We start from the raw sequence: 15,880 nt of genomic DNA on the forward strand, positions 1-15,880 counted from the left end.
GCCACATGCTGATCCTCAACATCTCTTGGTTAAATTTGTGCAACACTTTCACACACAACCAAGATTTTCCTTTTATCTGTTATTATTATTATTTATTTTCTGTGAAAATAATATTTTATTTGATTATTTACTTCTTTTTTATGCATAGATATACTATTATTATTGGATTACATTGCATGTCATTTCCAGCTCTTACAAGGTTAATGGAAAAGCCATTTGGCTTGGTGTAAGATGGATGACCAAGTATATGTTTGGTATGGCAGCTTCTGTTTATTAAATAAACTTTGTACTTGATTTGTCTTCAAAACTTAGAAAGAGTGGTTGATAAATGTTTTTTTGATATTTGTTGACACTTAGACGCCATTATGCACCAAATAAGCGAAACAGTAAATAAACACTTTTGTGTTGGGGGAAACATTAAAATGAAACTTCCCTCAATGGTTGGCTTGCATTTAAACCTAGACAAACATTCATAAGATAAATAAGTATACAAAATAGTATGATGGGACAAATGCCCACATGGCGATGACCTAACACCGTTTATCAAATAAATAGAAGCCATACCAAATACCCTACAAGTGTTGAGATCCTTGGTCATTGATACACTTGTCTCAATCTAATGGGGTATAAGTTTTATTTAGTTAGAGAGCAATGAATTCAATGTTGTGAAAACTGGACTGGACCATCCGGTTGAATTGGTTGAACCATGACCCAGCCCCCTAGCTGGTTTGGGCATACCCCTAAAATTGGTATGTTCAAAAAACCATGAAAAAATGTTTACCCAACTGGTTCAACCAGAGAACTGGCAAACCGGTCCCGGTTTTGCATAACCGACCAGCATTTTAACATTCTCATTTTTAGTACAAAAAGATTAGAAAAAAAAACTTAAAATTGGGTCAAACATCCCCTAAGGTCCAACTGAAAAATCCCAATCCCAGCCAAAAATAAACCCTCTTTGATGACACTCTGATTCTATTCTTCCTCTTCAAACCTAACCTAAGTCCAGTAGCTCCAGCCACCATCACTAGCACCTCATCACTGACACCAGGTAGTCTCTCTCCTCCTCTTTCGGTCTTTCTTCTTCTTCTTCTTCTTCTTCTCTTTGGCAGCAGTACCGGTGCTCTATTCACCGCCCTCTCCTAGTCTTCTTCCCTCTTTCATTCTCCTCCTCCTTCCACTGCCAGAATCTGATTTCTTTTTCTTTAAGTTTGAACCTGATTTATGCAACATTTAGCCATTTATTTTTTTTAACTCTTGAACTTGAAATTAATTAATTATTGATAGTTTTGTTATAGTTTGATTTTTTGCTTCAGGCTTGGAATTTGATCTTGGGCCAAGATACACAACTAGTTGTTCAGTCTTGCAGGTTAACCTAAGCCCTCTTCAAATCTTGAAATAAAAATTTAAACTTGAATAAATTGATTTCATATTTTGAATTCAGGTGATATTGACTGAAAATTGGAACTAAATTTAGAATAGTAATAGTGATAATGTGATACTAAAAGAGCTGAAAATTGAAATCAATTTTATTTTATCATGCTTGCATCATAATTTTTTATTTGATATTTCTTGAAATTCCTTTGTGATGATGATGGTTATAATTACGATCGAGTCTTGAACTTTATTGGATTGTTGGTGTATTTATTTTCATTGTGAGACATATAGTCTTAAAAAAATTGGAGTATTTATTTCTATTTTGGATTAACTGTCATTCATATTCAGTATTTTTTTAATTTTATTTATTTTATATATATATATATATATATATATATATATATTATTTATTACATCAGCATGGTTTGACCTCCGATTCGACCTCGATCGGACCTCTGACCCATGAACCTCTGCCTTTACCTGGTCCGATTCTCTAAACATTGGTTTTAATTTAATTACTTGTTCCTAACAACAGGGCAAAGTGATGCTGAGTAAGCTATCTATATAAGAGTCTTCTATGCTATCTTGTAAAAACACAAAGAATCCAAGATAAGTAACAACATTGGAAAGATAAAGAGCCTCCATAATATTGTTGCCCTAGTCAGATTCAGTAATTCCCAATTGTAGGTTGCTTTTGTGGGAAGTGCCTCCAATCCATTTCATTTGCATCTTGTAGGTTGAATAATATATGTATTCTATTATTCATAGTTTATCATTGGTATCAGAGCACCATGTTCGATCGGTTTAACATATCAAGTTTGAGTGTGTAACAATGAACCATGCCCCAATATATGTACTTGAGAGACTTGAGAGAGTAAAGAGGGAGAAACCCTTATTTGAAAGTCTCTTGCTCCACGAAGGCTATCGTCCATGAGTCTCCTCTCCTAACAATATTGATCCATTCGTTAAAACAATAATGACTACAAAATACCCTTTTTGTTGTGATTATTTACTTGTTTAACTTAAAGCTTGTTTTTCATATTATCAATAGACGAAATATAGGTTGCAGATACGAGACCAAATCACATGTTTCAAGCATATGTAGATTTTTGTAAGGTCCCAAATTGGCGACGCCTACAACATTTTTAGGCCCTGATTGCTTTTCAAATAGTTACTTACCCGGATAAATGTAATTAGTTACTTGGGTAAGTTTTTCCTGAAAGAACATTTACCCAGGGAAGTGCATTTATCCATGTTCTTTAATTTCTCATGTAAATAAGGTAATGATCATTATTAGCCATAAAAATTTATTATTAAAAAGGGCATTTTTGTCTCATTCAAGTGTTGGCAACTTCCCCCTAGGTGAGAAAGTTATCTACCCACCTAGGAGATGGGTATCACTTACCTAGGATGGCAACTTTCCCCTAGGCGGGAAAGTTATTTACCCACCTAAGAGATGGGTATCACTTACCTGGGATGGCAACTTCCCCTTAGGGTGCGTTCTTTTTTTGGATTTTGAGAAGGGGGAAACCTGGTCAATGGGATTTTGGTTCCCCTTGATAAAAAATTTCATGTTCTTTTTTTAGATTAATGAGGGGATCAGGGAAAGTTTATTTTTCGGGTAAGTGATACCCATCTTCTGGGTGGGAAAGTTTCCAACACTTGAATGGGAAAAAATGCCCCTTTTAATAATAAATTTTTATGGTTAAAATGGTCATTTCTTTTTTTACTTGGGAAATAAAAGAACATGGGTAAATACACTTACCTGGGTAGGTATTTCCCAAGAAAAACTTACCTAAGTAATTGCATTTACCTAGGTAAGTAACTTTCCAAAAAATGAACAGGGCATAGATGACATTTCTCCCAAGGTAAATGAGCTAGGAAAATAAACTTTCCCTGGTCTCCACATAAATCTGAAAAAAAGAACATGGGATTCTTGGTCAATGGGAACCAAAATCCCATTAACCAACTTTCCCCCCTCTCAATATCCAGAAAAAGAACACCCCCTTAATAGTTTGGGAAATAGAATTGCTTACAATGAATTCTTAAACTGGTCAACCATCCATCCTATACATAGATTTGAGTTCTATATTGAAAAAACCCAAATAAATTTCTGGGTTTTGGTTGAGACAAGCTCCAAAAGCTAGATTCAATCAAGCATAAGGAATTATAGCAAGAAATCCAACCATTAAACAAACCGGGTATTAGAAATCCAATTTTCACTAACCAAATTTTTTTTTCTCAAAGTAGTTGATTAGGGATATATCTCTATTTTTAGGGCAGATTTCTTAAATTACTCCTAGTGTTTAACCAATTGACTAATTATACCCTTATCGTTTAATTATTGTCTTGCACCACCCCTATTGTTTCTGGCAATTGGCATCACTGTTAAGTGTTAATAGAAAAAATGAAATAACAAATTTGCCCTCCCTATTCCTTAAACTTTCATAATAAAACCTAAAACCTAAATTTGAGGAAGATAGGGACCAAATTGGTGCCCCGTCTCCGTTTCCATCATTGAGTGGAGTGAAACTTGTGTGTGTGGTGTAATCATTTGGTTCTTTAATTGAATAAAAATACTTATTGTTTTCAAGCCATGATTTATCCGGGTGGTTGAACCAGTAGACCTGTGATTCGAACAGCTGGCAAGGTCCTCTGCTTTTGACAATTTGATCAGAGCAATGGACCAACACCTGGTTGAATTGCCAAACCCGCCACTTGGAGGGCTTTGTGGGTTGAATTGGATTGGCTATTTGTCTAGGTTTTGCAACTTAAAGCACATTCACTGTTTCGAGCTCATTGCTTCAGAATAGTGGTGATCATGGGCTGAGTCGCATTTCTAGGACTATATTTTATATTTTATATTATAGATAGTATATGTAAAAAAGGTATGTTAAACTTTATATAAGGATCAGGCCCAGGCCCAGACCAAAATTATTTTGGGCCTAATGCAGGCCTGGAGCCGGCTGGTGGCACAAGCGATTATGGACATGGGTCCGAGGCTCCAAGCATAGAATTCACCTTGATACGGCAGGGGTGGAACTTTCTATTTTGGGCCTGAACCTTCAGGCAGGGCCCATTCGGATTTTGACAAAAACCCAAGTTGAACCTACAAAGTACAAACAGCCAAAAGCAGTTTTTGACTTTGCCAAGTACAACCCAAATTGTGCTGCTACCTATGAACATGCTTGACTCAAAATCTAGGCACGCAACTACACTTGTGCATGGGTCCGAACCTGGGAATGTCCTTCTAAACTTGGGCCACAATTAGGCAGCCCAACTCGTCAACTAATCTTGACGTGGCCTGACTTAATTGCACCCCTCCTGGCCCATAGGGCCCAGAATCCTATTCCTACTAGATAGTTGGCTACTTGGCTGGACTTAAAGCAGACCCAACAAAATTAATGCCGCCATTTATCATCCTGTGGGCTCGTAGTGACTCCAACTCTGCAGTCTAATTTGATGACTGAAGCAACATTTTGAAGATGTACGAATACTGAAACAAGGCATTTACTTTCAGGCCACTAGCCGAGGTTACTATGGAAAACGAATGCTTTGAGAAAGCTTAATGACCACATTTAAAGAATGGGTACCTCTCTAAGACTCTAACAGATTCTTCAATGTCAAGTTGGACAGAATGCTATACAACATCAATCTTTCTCGGTGTATGAATGTCCTTAGAAACAAAGTTCAGGGCGAGCGATGGTTAGAAGCAATGTTTTAAAAACCGATCCAGAATCAAAACTCGAAAATCATTGTCTGAGTTGAACGAGTTGATAGATAAATCATTTGGGCCAATGGGTCATTAATCAATTCAACAGTTTTTAAAAAATAATGGGACCAATAACCCTGACCGGTTTTCTGATCAAACAATCCAACAATCCTGATCAGCTACGGCTTAAAAACCTTGGTTAGAATAAGTTATTAGAAAGATGATGATCCAAATTGACTTGATTTCTCAAACGTGTGGAGTCAAATAACCATTATCATTTTTGGATTGTTCTTCTTCATCTTCTTTTGTAATTATATGCAATTGTCATTCTCATCTTCATTCCCTTCCCTGCAATATCTTTGCTTCAATTGTTATTGACGACACGGAAAAGCGAACATTAATTTAGAAAATCAACAATGGAGGTCAAATATGAGCCAAGAACCACACAATGACCAGAGTAGGGTCTAATAATAATAGGAGCAAGAGGCGATAATAATGCTCAATAACCATTTCCTGGGGATTTATAGTGACATTCTACCATGTCATTATCCATGTTGTAATTGATTCTTTGATGCTTCTTCCATCAATGCCACGTGCTTGTATTTTAAGCCTTTCATTTTGCAAGCAGTGTTGATTTTTTTTTTCTTTTTATTAATACCAGTGAAATATTGATTGGGTTTATATCAACATTCATTTATAAAAAATCTTAATATCTATCTTCTATCTTCTGTAGTTATAGATGCTTTCTTGCTTTCAAATTGTATTTGGTATTATTGCCCTTTTTAGCTGAAATGTTTGGATTAGGTTATGAGACAAATATTTTTTGTTTTTCTCCTACGAGATAGGTTTTGAATTTATCAACACAAATTGTAATTTGTTGTTTTTACTTGAAATATCAAATTTGACATTTCAACTTTAAACAACAACATCAGTCTTCCACCTGTATATTTTAATTGAAGTGACTTTCTTATCTGATGTGACAACTTATATTAATCAACCACAAACGTTTCAAAAAGAAATGACAATGAAATCTAATACGGCATAATTCAGCATTTTGTTAATATAATATCAAAGAAAAAGAAGATATCATAAGGGATTTGACCAATCAAAACCCCTCTCAATAAATACGATTTGATTGATTACCATTTTTACCAAATGGGTTCCTTCGTTATAAGTTTTTCTGGTATCATATACCAGTCAAACTTTCTTATATTCATATGTGGTAAAGAATTACTAATCACTTATACCATATCTTGGGCACTAGCAAATTAAGATGAACCATGCAAGTAATTTTTTCTTTTTTTTTCATGTGATTGTTTCTTCTTTTAGGTTTTGTTTGTATGCACAAACGTAAATCTAAAGTGGATGCAGATTTTGCACCTGGTTCGGTTTTACATCCATTCGTTTTATGATTATAATTTGCGCCCCTACCTAATGCAAAATTTGTACCACCATATTCCTATCTTGATTCTATCTCATATAAAATGGAGACCACATCAAGTGGGATTACATCATCTTTCTTTCTATTTTACTTCTACTAACAAAGAAGACTGGCTAAATCAGAATTACACTCAACCCATTCACACCACATGCATTTGCATCAATGGAAATAAAATTTTTATAGAAGACAAAACGGAACCTTAGTTTCATGTTCCTGTAGATTTAGAACACCTGTACTGAAAAACAAAATCAATTTCTCTCTTTTTTGTATAATTTTAAGTCTCTATACATATATTAAGTGTGTGTAATAAACTAAAAGCTATTGGTTCAAAATAATCAAAACTCATATAATACACTTCTCCTTGATTTTATATTAAAAAAAAAAAAAAAAACCCATTTGAAGTTTTTAATTAAAATAATTTTGTTTGGTGGGCTGAATAAAAGGATGTAAAAATCTGTGATTGAAAATTAGTTTCTTTCTTGGCTGAGTCACAGATGTTGGTAGTCATTTCTCATGCTTTTACAAAGAATAGATAATTTTTAAATCTGGTCATTACACTGTTACCCTAATTTCAGACTCTAGGAAATCCATAGTCATTTGATTTTGACTTATTTGAGTGAAAAAAATGAAGGTCAAGAGATTTGCAGCCAGACAAAACGAACCCAATTCCCACATAACTAGATAAGTCACTCTTATCCTATCCTAATTCCAAGCAAGGTAAGCCAATTTGTGAGAGAAGATAGACTTTCCCTTTGAAATGATTGATGTTTCTTCTCCACAAATTTCCATGAAAAGCTATATTCATACCATGTAGGTCCAAGAAAATCCCTTCATGGGAAATTTGTATTGACTTCAACAATTTAATTTCCCCCTGAAATTCTACGCATGCATTTGAAATATTGTGAATGGGACCACTAGATTGAAGGATTTGAAATCCATCTGAAGTAACACGTATGTGTGGTGTATATATGATGCATTATAAGAGCCATAATTCATTACTTTGTCATTCTTTTAATTTTAATTTTAATTTCAGTTTTTTGTTATGTTAGCCAACAGATGAGGTAATGTAATGTGTTTGGATTTATCATCCTGAAGTCGATGCTCTTAACATTGGTAATCTTCTGTTGACCGCAGTTGAATAAATACAAATCAGTTTTTTGTTTTTCAAAAATTAAAAATAAAATACATCTAAACCTAGGTGTTAATTCGACCCAAGCCGATCCGAGTTGAATGCTCGGCTCGCCAAGGTAGTACAAGGCTCGAGCTCGGTTCAAGGTAGAACCTTGAGCTCGAGTTCAGCTTGAGTCAAAAACTCATAAGCTCGAGTTCAGTTCGGCTCGAGTTCAATTTAGGAAAAATGTTTTGTAGAAATAAAAAAATTATATATAAAAAATATTTTTTATTTGATATTTAAAAAAGTAAGAATTATAATAATTAGTTATTATTATATATAAAAATAAAATACTATATATAATATTTTTATTATATATTATTTTCTATAATTTTATTATTATTATTATTATTATTATTATTATTATTATTATATAAATGTAGCTATTCGAGTTCGGATCAATTATTAAACGAGCATATAAATTGGGCTAGAGCTTAGCTTGAAACTTGCTTGAAACCAAGTTCGAGTAGCTCATGATGAGCTCGACTCATGGCCACCCCTAAATAGACCCAAATTTAATTCCATTTATATTCGAATTAGAATAAAATTCTTATCCAACATATTTATGTCATTCAAATCATAATCGGGTTGCAATGGGATATTCAATAGTTTAAATAAAATATACTAAAAATGATCAAGATATTAAATATTTTTATTAAAATACATTAGAAATGAATTTAATATTATAATTAATGAATAAAATGAACTGAAAATTACTTGGATAAAATGATAATTTAGTAAAAATACAACATTAAGAAAGCTTTACTAAAATACAAAATAAATATTAAAAGTATATAGGAACATATATGTTTAAATCAAATGGAACACAATTACATGGAGCAAAGGGGTGGATCCATATCCGATCCATTTATAGACGGATCGAATTCGGATTATAATTATTGGGATCTAATAATTTAAATTTAAATTCAGACAATTGGATAACATGCATTTACAGTTAATTGTGTGTGCTAATTGTTTGTCGCATGTATCCCCCAAAGAGTTTGATTGTGGGATCAACAACCATGGTTGGCTCTTCCACATTCGGATCTGATTTGATAACTGCCCGTAAATCATCAATCATAGGGTCTCGGATTTGGATCTTATTGGGATCGAATCAAATTCAGATTCAAGTGAAATCCGCTTTATTATTTTTTAAATTTAAAAACATTGAAAATTTTTATTTTTTATTTATTTAATATAAAGGAACTAATTAACTAAGTGTCCATTTAATTCACAGTCGCAATTGAAATTCCTGGAGGATAAGGCACTTGTCCTTGTTTTTGTCAGCTACAATGAGCAAGATTTTAAAAATCCGACCCGACACAGAATCGTTTTAGGGATGTTTGGAATCGTGGCCGTTTTTCAAAAAAACGGTGCTACATCAGATTTACATAGGCATTTTAACAAATGTCATGTATCTCAATGTTTGGTTCAGCCAATTATTAAAAAATTGGGCATACCTCGAAAAGCAAGACCCACCATGCATGAAACGTCAAATTTAGATGGCGTTTAGAAGCATGGGTGTTTATTGGGATCGATTTTCAAGAAAAAATGCTCATGCTTCCAAGACCCGTTTTTCACAAAAAAACGTTTCTGCCATATAGGCAGTGAGCAACAGTATGCTGTTTGGTAAGGTGATTTTCATCACCGTTTTTCATATATGTGCTGACAGCAGGTAAGCACCACATAGGATACATGTAATCGCCAATCAGTCAACCGTTTGGGGAAATGGTTCACCGATGCATGAAACACCAAATTTGACGTTTCATGCATCGGTAGGGTCCCAACTTACGAGGCATGCCCGATTTTTCAATAAACGCCTGAACCAAATAATGAAATATATGGGCATTTCTTGAAACACCTATGTGGATCCGACGTGGCAACGTTTTTTTGAAAAACGGCCACGGTTCCAAACATCCCCTTGGCGTTTCATGCATCGGTGAACCATTTCCCCCAACAGTTGACTGATGTGTATTCCATGTGGTGCTTACCTATCAGTACATACATGAAAAACGGTGATGAAAATCACCTTACCAAACAGCATACTGTTGCTCACTGCCTACGTGGCAGAAACGATTTTTTGTAAAAAACGGGTCTTGGAAGCATGGGTGTTTTTTTTTTTTGAAAATCAGTCGCAAAAAGTGCCCACGCTTCCAAACACCATGTTAGTCACCAGTTTCTGTGTCAAACAATCTGACTGTCCTATTCAAATAGACAATCTTCTAATTTAAAAAAATTAAAAATTAAAAAAGTAATCAAAATAAAAAACAATCAAAAACTGTTGTTTGGGTCAATGGGTCAACGGTTCGACCACCCGGATTAGTGGTCACTGACAACTTCAATAGTTTTTGGCCCAAGAACAATTTTAGGGTGAAATAGAACCAGTTGCTTGACCAGGGTCAACTGGTCCAACCATCTAGTTCCATCTAGTTTTCAAAACCATGAGGATGAGATTATCATTTCTAAGGAGGAGGCTAGAATGGTCATTCCCACAAATGGTGGAATGTGATTATAATATGAATGGAATCGGATTTCCTTTCTTCCCAACCAAATGACTGGAATTAAACTGGCCCATTCCAATTCTGATTATTGACTCCTATTCCCACAAATCAACTAGGTGTTTGGTTCCGTTTACGTTTATTGTGTAAATGTTTTGTACTTGTATGGCTGCAAACTCGAGAAAAGCAATTAATGAGGACATTTATGACACATAGGCGCCATTAGGCACCACATCAACAAAGTGCTAATAAACACCTACCTGTTTTCAGGAAATTCTAAAATGAAGCTTCCTGAAATGGGAGAGGTGCACAGAATGAGGCCTTTGCTGATGGAGTGCCTATGTGGCACTATTTACTCAATAAACGTAAACGGAACCAAACACATGGCAAATCTAATGGCATTAAGGATCCTGTTTGGTTGACAGTTGGAATTTGAATCGAAATCGGGAATTATAATCTTTTGGAATTAAAATTGGAATGGTCTATTTCATAGTCTATTTAGTTTGTATAGGAATCGGAATAGAAATTGGAATTAGATGGAATGAGATTTCATTCCTAAGAGAGGAGGGAATGGCCATTGCCTCAAATGGGAGAGCTCTATTCCCGTGAACCAAACGGGGCCTAAATTTTTCTAATTATAATAAACAGATCATCTGAAACGAAAATGATTGGATCAGATGGATCGAGATTCTAAAAACCAATGCAGAATCAGAACCATTTTGGGCACTGGTTTCCGGGTTGATGGTTTGACCATCTAGTTCGAACGGACGACCTGTTCTGACAAAAATAAATAATAATAATAATTAAAATAAAAAACAGCCAAAAACATTAAACGAGTCAAGAATTATTGACCAATTCAACAGTTTTTAATCAAACACTGATTTTGGAGTAAAACGAAACAAATTATGTAGACAAATTCGCAATTTCGCATGCCAAACAGTCTTACCGTCCGGGTTAACGACAATTCGAAAACATTGAGATGGATTGAGAAAACGTTTCCTACGACCCCCAATGAAATGTAAACACACTAATGTTTTAAATCCAATACCAGCCAATGTGATGCTTTGTTTTTCCGTTCAAACTGACATATTCTTATGATATTGAGGGGTCTCCGGATTGTCATGGGACGGAAGTGCAATCTGTGCAAGTCTGGCTTTGAACTTTCAGACTCCATTGACGGAAATAGATCAGTAAAGATGAATTATGTTAGACAACAACAGTTAATGCATAAACCATCGACTCCCAAGTGTTAATAGTGGTCAATGGATGGTCCCAATTGCTGGGGTCAGGTGGGACCACTGAGCCAGTCCCACCATCCTTTGAACCGTGAGAGAGAGTCAAAACTCTTGATTCGCTGAAAGGCAGGGCAAATTCTTTGAAGGTGAGTGTTCTGTCTACATCTAAACCCTAGTTCTGTACAGGTGTGAGACTGTGAGTTTGAAACTTTCATTGTCTGGGTTCTGTGCATTTTGTTTTAGTATCCGCACTTGTTGACTCTTGGGGCTGTTGTGATTGAATATCATCCAATCCAATGTGAAATACTTAATAAATTGCCCACAGGCACCTTAGATCTGCCTTGTTGGTAGTTTGCCTCTAGAGTTGGATAGATTCATAGATTTGGGCATAAACAGGGACCTTACATATTATTTCCAGAGCACAGAAGCATGGCTCTGGGAACAAAGGACCCGTGACAGGTATGGGTTGAGTGACTTACAATTTGTCCCAGATTAAGAAGATCAGGGCTCCATTCAATGAATGGATCCCACCTTGGACCACGTTTTAGGTAGAAAGTCTCAGTCTTTTTCTAAATATGTCTTCTCTAAGAACATATTTGGAGGGTGGTCAAAGCTTTAAAACTACGGATAGCAAGATGGTTTAATGGATTTTGATACACTTCTTGTCATTGTTTTAGTGTTTAGACCTTTCCTTAAGTGCTACCCATCAATGATAGGTCTTTGATCTTCTGATACTTGCCATGTGGCAAGTTGAGAGTGCCTGGACTGCAACTAGCAGTCCTGTGTTCCCAGACCCAAGTCATTCCCTTTACACAATTAGCAATGTGAAATCAATTCCATGACAGTGCTTCAACCTTCAAGTGAGATAATCTTGTATGGGCATGGATTGAGTGGCCCCACATATTTTGTTTTTTCGATGGATTTGAAGACAGTTGACTTTCAACTATGCTTATAGATACTTTTCCTTACCAAATTTAATCCCCAAAATATCCTTAAACCAACCAAATAATTAGCCTTGACTATAAAAAAAAAAAAAATCTAATTCATACTTTGGAAGATAACCTTGACTACTCCTAAAACCCTAATCAAATTAATTATCAACTTAAGCATCTCCCATTCGAATTGGGATATATGCTCTTCACAGTAAACATTTTCCATGAAAAATAACAAATAAATTAAAACGGGAGATGTTTCCGATGTGCCACTGGATATATGCTGTGAGATCGGAGTGAGATACAGATCCGGTCACCTCCCATTGACCTTAAACAGTAAAGCTCAAGGGCACTCTGGGGTCTACTTAATTTATTTACAACTCCATGTTTTATATTTCTATTTTTCTCTACTTTTTTTTTCAGTAGATATAGACCTCTGCTACATACATCATTATCTTCGGTAAACAAAATATAAATATTAGGTTGTGTTTGAATAAGCTGCTAAGTTTATGCTTTTAAAGCCTAAAAGCACAAAGCCCTAACTTAAGGCTTTGTGTTGTAGGACTTAAATGTGTTTTTGGCTTTAGACTACAACTAGTGAATGACCCCGTAATAAGTACAGGAAATCAGTAATGTTAAATTTACGTTATGGAATTAATAATGTTATATTTATATTTATTAATATTTTAAATAATTATTAAAATTTTAAAAAATAGTTTTTCAATAATTATTAGAATATGGATAATTTTCTTTTGTTATGATAAGTAGATTATTAATGACTAAGTGACATTGATAGTGGGTTGCGAATAACCACTTTTGCATTTTCTGCATTCTTTTAGGAATGGATTGAAAATGGTGGTAGCGGGTTGTGGGCTTTAGTAGTAACTTCTCAGAAAATGTCACATGTCTAGCTTTCCAGAAAAATGAGAAGGCCATGTGTCTGAATGGTGGGGAGTTCTGGTAGTGGGTTGTGGGTTTTAGCAGGAATTTCTCAGAAATTGCCACGTGTCTAGTTTTCTAGAAAATGAAAAGGCCACTTGTCTAAATGGTGGTAGTGGGCTGTGGGCTTTAATAACAACTTTTCAGAAAATGCTGTGTCTAAATTTGAAAAAGCCACGTGTCTGAATGGTGGGGGTTGTAGCCTAAAAGATTTTTATAATTATTGGCAGTAACCCGTCCGATGCACGAGAAAATCTAAAAGATTTAATAATTTTATTTTTAATTTAATGTTGATTTATAAAAATAGTTATTGTTAATTGAAAATAAACAAATATTTTTTAATAAATTTAGTTTTATTAATAATTTGTAGTAATTAATAATTTTTATTCTTTTTATTATTTTCAAATGAAATTTTGATTAACTTTAAATAAATAAAAATAATTATAAAAGTTAATATTTTTATTAATTCCACTAATAATTAAAAATTATATGGGAATGACAACAGGGTGGGTTCAGGGTAAGGCACCCCATCCCTTTCCCTACCACCCCCCTAGTCAAGACACTCTACCCCATCCCCACCCCGTCCCTAGTGTTATGCGGGTTCCAGGCAAGGTAACCACTCCTCAATGTCAGGCGAGTTCAGGGGAAAGGTACTCTACCCCTCATCAAGGATGGAGAATCCTCAAATTTCCCTGCCCCGTTCTCAGTACTGGGCGGGTTCAAGTAGAGGTGTAAATTAGGTCGTGCTGGGTCGGTATGATACGACCCACATATGGCCCGCGCAAAGTGCAAGTCGTGTCGTGCTGGCCCACGAGGTGTCCCGGATTGTGCCTCCCTCCTCTAGGATAATTTGATGTCGGTTCGGCATGGCCCATGGCCCGAGCCTACACGGACCCGTGCCAGGTCGTGGGTTAGGTTGGTCCATGGGTCAGGCCTTGGACCAGGCCATGCCACACACCAAGCCAAGCTTAAGGCAAGGCACCCACTCCCCATCCAAGGTTTTTTAAATTGGACCTGATAGGGAACCGTTCTGGGGTCGAACGGTCTGATTGTTCAGTCTAAATGGATGACCCGCTCTAACAAAAAAAATAAAAAAATTAGAAAAACTTGAAAAATGCCAAAAACTGTTGTCTGGGTTGATGGTTCAACTGCCCAGGTCAGCGGTTCGCTAACCAAATAAACGATTTTTGGACAAAAAGTGGTTTCGAGGAGAAACAGTGTCCGTTTCCCAATTTTTTCAGTCTAACCATTGAGTTTGATCCAATTTTAAAAACACTTTCCCCGTCAACCCAATATTTAATTTGATGAAAGAAATGATAAAAAAGATATATTGAGTATCAACCTCATGGTAAATTTCTAAAAGTATGCTAAATTGTCTTTAATACTCAAAAATGTAATTTTATGAAAATTTTGGAAAATTTATTGTACCTATGTAATTTAGAAAATTTATTCAAATTTATTTAAAATTTTATTAAATAATTTATTTTCTATTTAAATGGTTTACCTATAGAGTTATACTAATTTATCTTATAATTTCTAATATAAACTAACCAATAATTTCCTTTTTCTAATATTATACTAATTTATCTTAATAATTTGTGTAATTATTTGTTTAAATTATAGTTTTCCATTTCCCATAGTCATTAATCTTTAATAAATTTCAATAATTTGCAATGAAAATTACATAATTTTTCAATGGTTTTCCAAAATCTATCAAATGTAATAAATTTTCCTAAATTTTCCAAAATATTCTAATAATTTTCAATAATTATTTAGTGCATTTTAAATAAACTTTCAAATACTTTATATCTTGTAATTTCAAAAATTTTATTTTAAAAAAATGTACTTTTATGAAAATTTTTGAAAAAAAAAATATTACATTTGTGTAACTATAGGAATTTATTGAATTTTTTTAATTATTATTAAATATATATTTTTATTTGGTAGTTTACTAACAAAATTACACTAATTTATCTTTAAATTTTCAATATAAATTAATTAATAGTTTCATTTTCTAACATTATAATATTTTGTTCCCCCATTTGTATTTGGTTATTAATTATAATAATTACAACAACTACAATTTTATACTTTTTGATAATTGTTAATTATAATTCTTAATTTTATAGAAATTAGTTAAAGAGTTCAATTTCTATAGAATGTCGCTAATGAGTTAATTAATAATAATATTTATTAATTTTTGGTAATTTACTAACCGTATTTATTAACTTTTGGTAATAACACTATTTAATACTCATTGAATATGGGGGGGATTAAATATTAGCTGTATTTAACTATTTATTAATTAATATGAATATTTTAAATGAGGGAGAGTGGATATAGATTGGGGGATGCATTTTAGGAATTGATTTGTGAGTGGGGCAACATGATACTTTTTATTGGTTTAAATGATATACCTTAGGAGAGATTATAGGAATATTTTTAGGTAGTTGGGTGGCATGACTCAATGGGAGTGGTGGGAAGTGGAGAGGATGGAAAGTCAAAGAGAATGCAGGGTGGGGATAATGGAGCAAGGAGAGGCATGGGACGGGAACCCGTGTGATGCACGGGCTTTGTT

Source organism: Nelumbo lutea, chromosome 3 (assembly GCF_056320005.1).
Source record: "Nelumbo lutea isolate HS-2025 chromosome 3, American lotus-T2T, whole genome shotgun sequence".
In the NCBI taxonomy this organism is placed as follows: Eukaryota; Viridiplantae; Streptophyta; class Magnoliopsida; order Proteales; family Nelumbonaceae; genus Nelumbo; species Nelumbo lutea.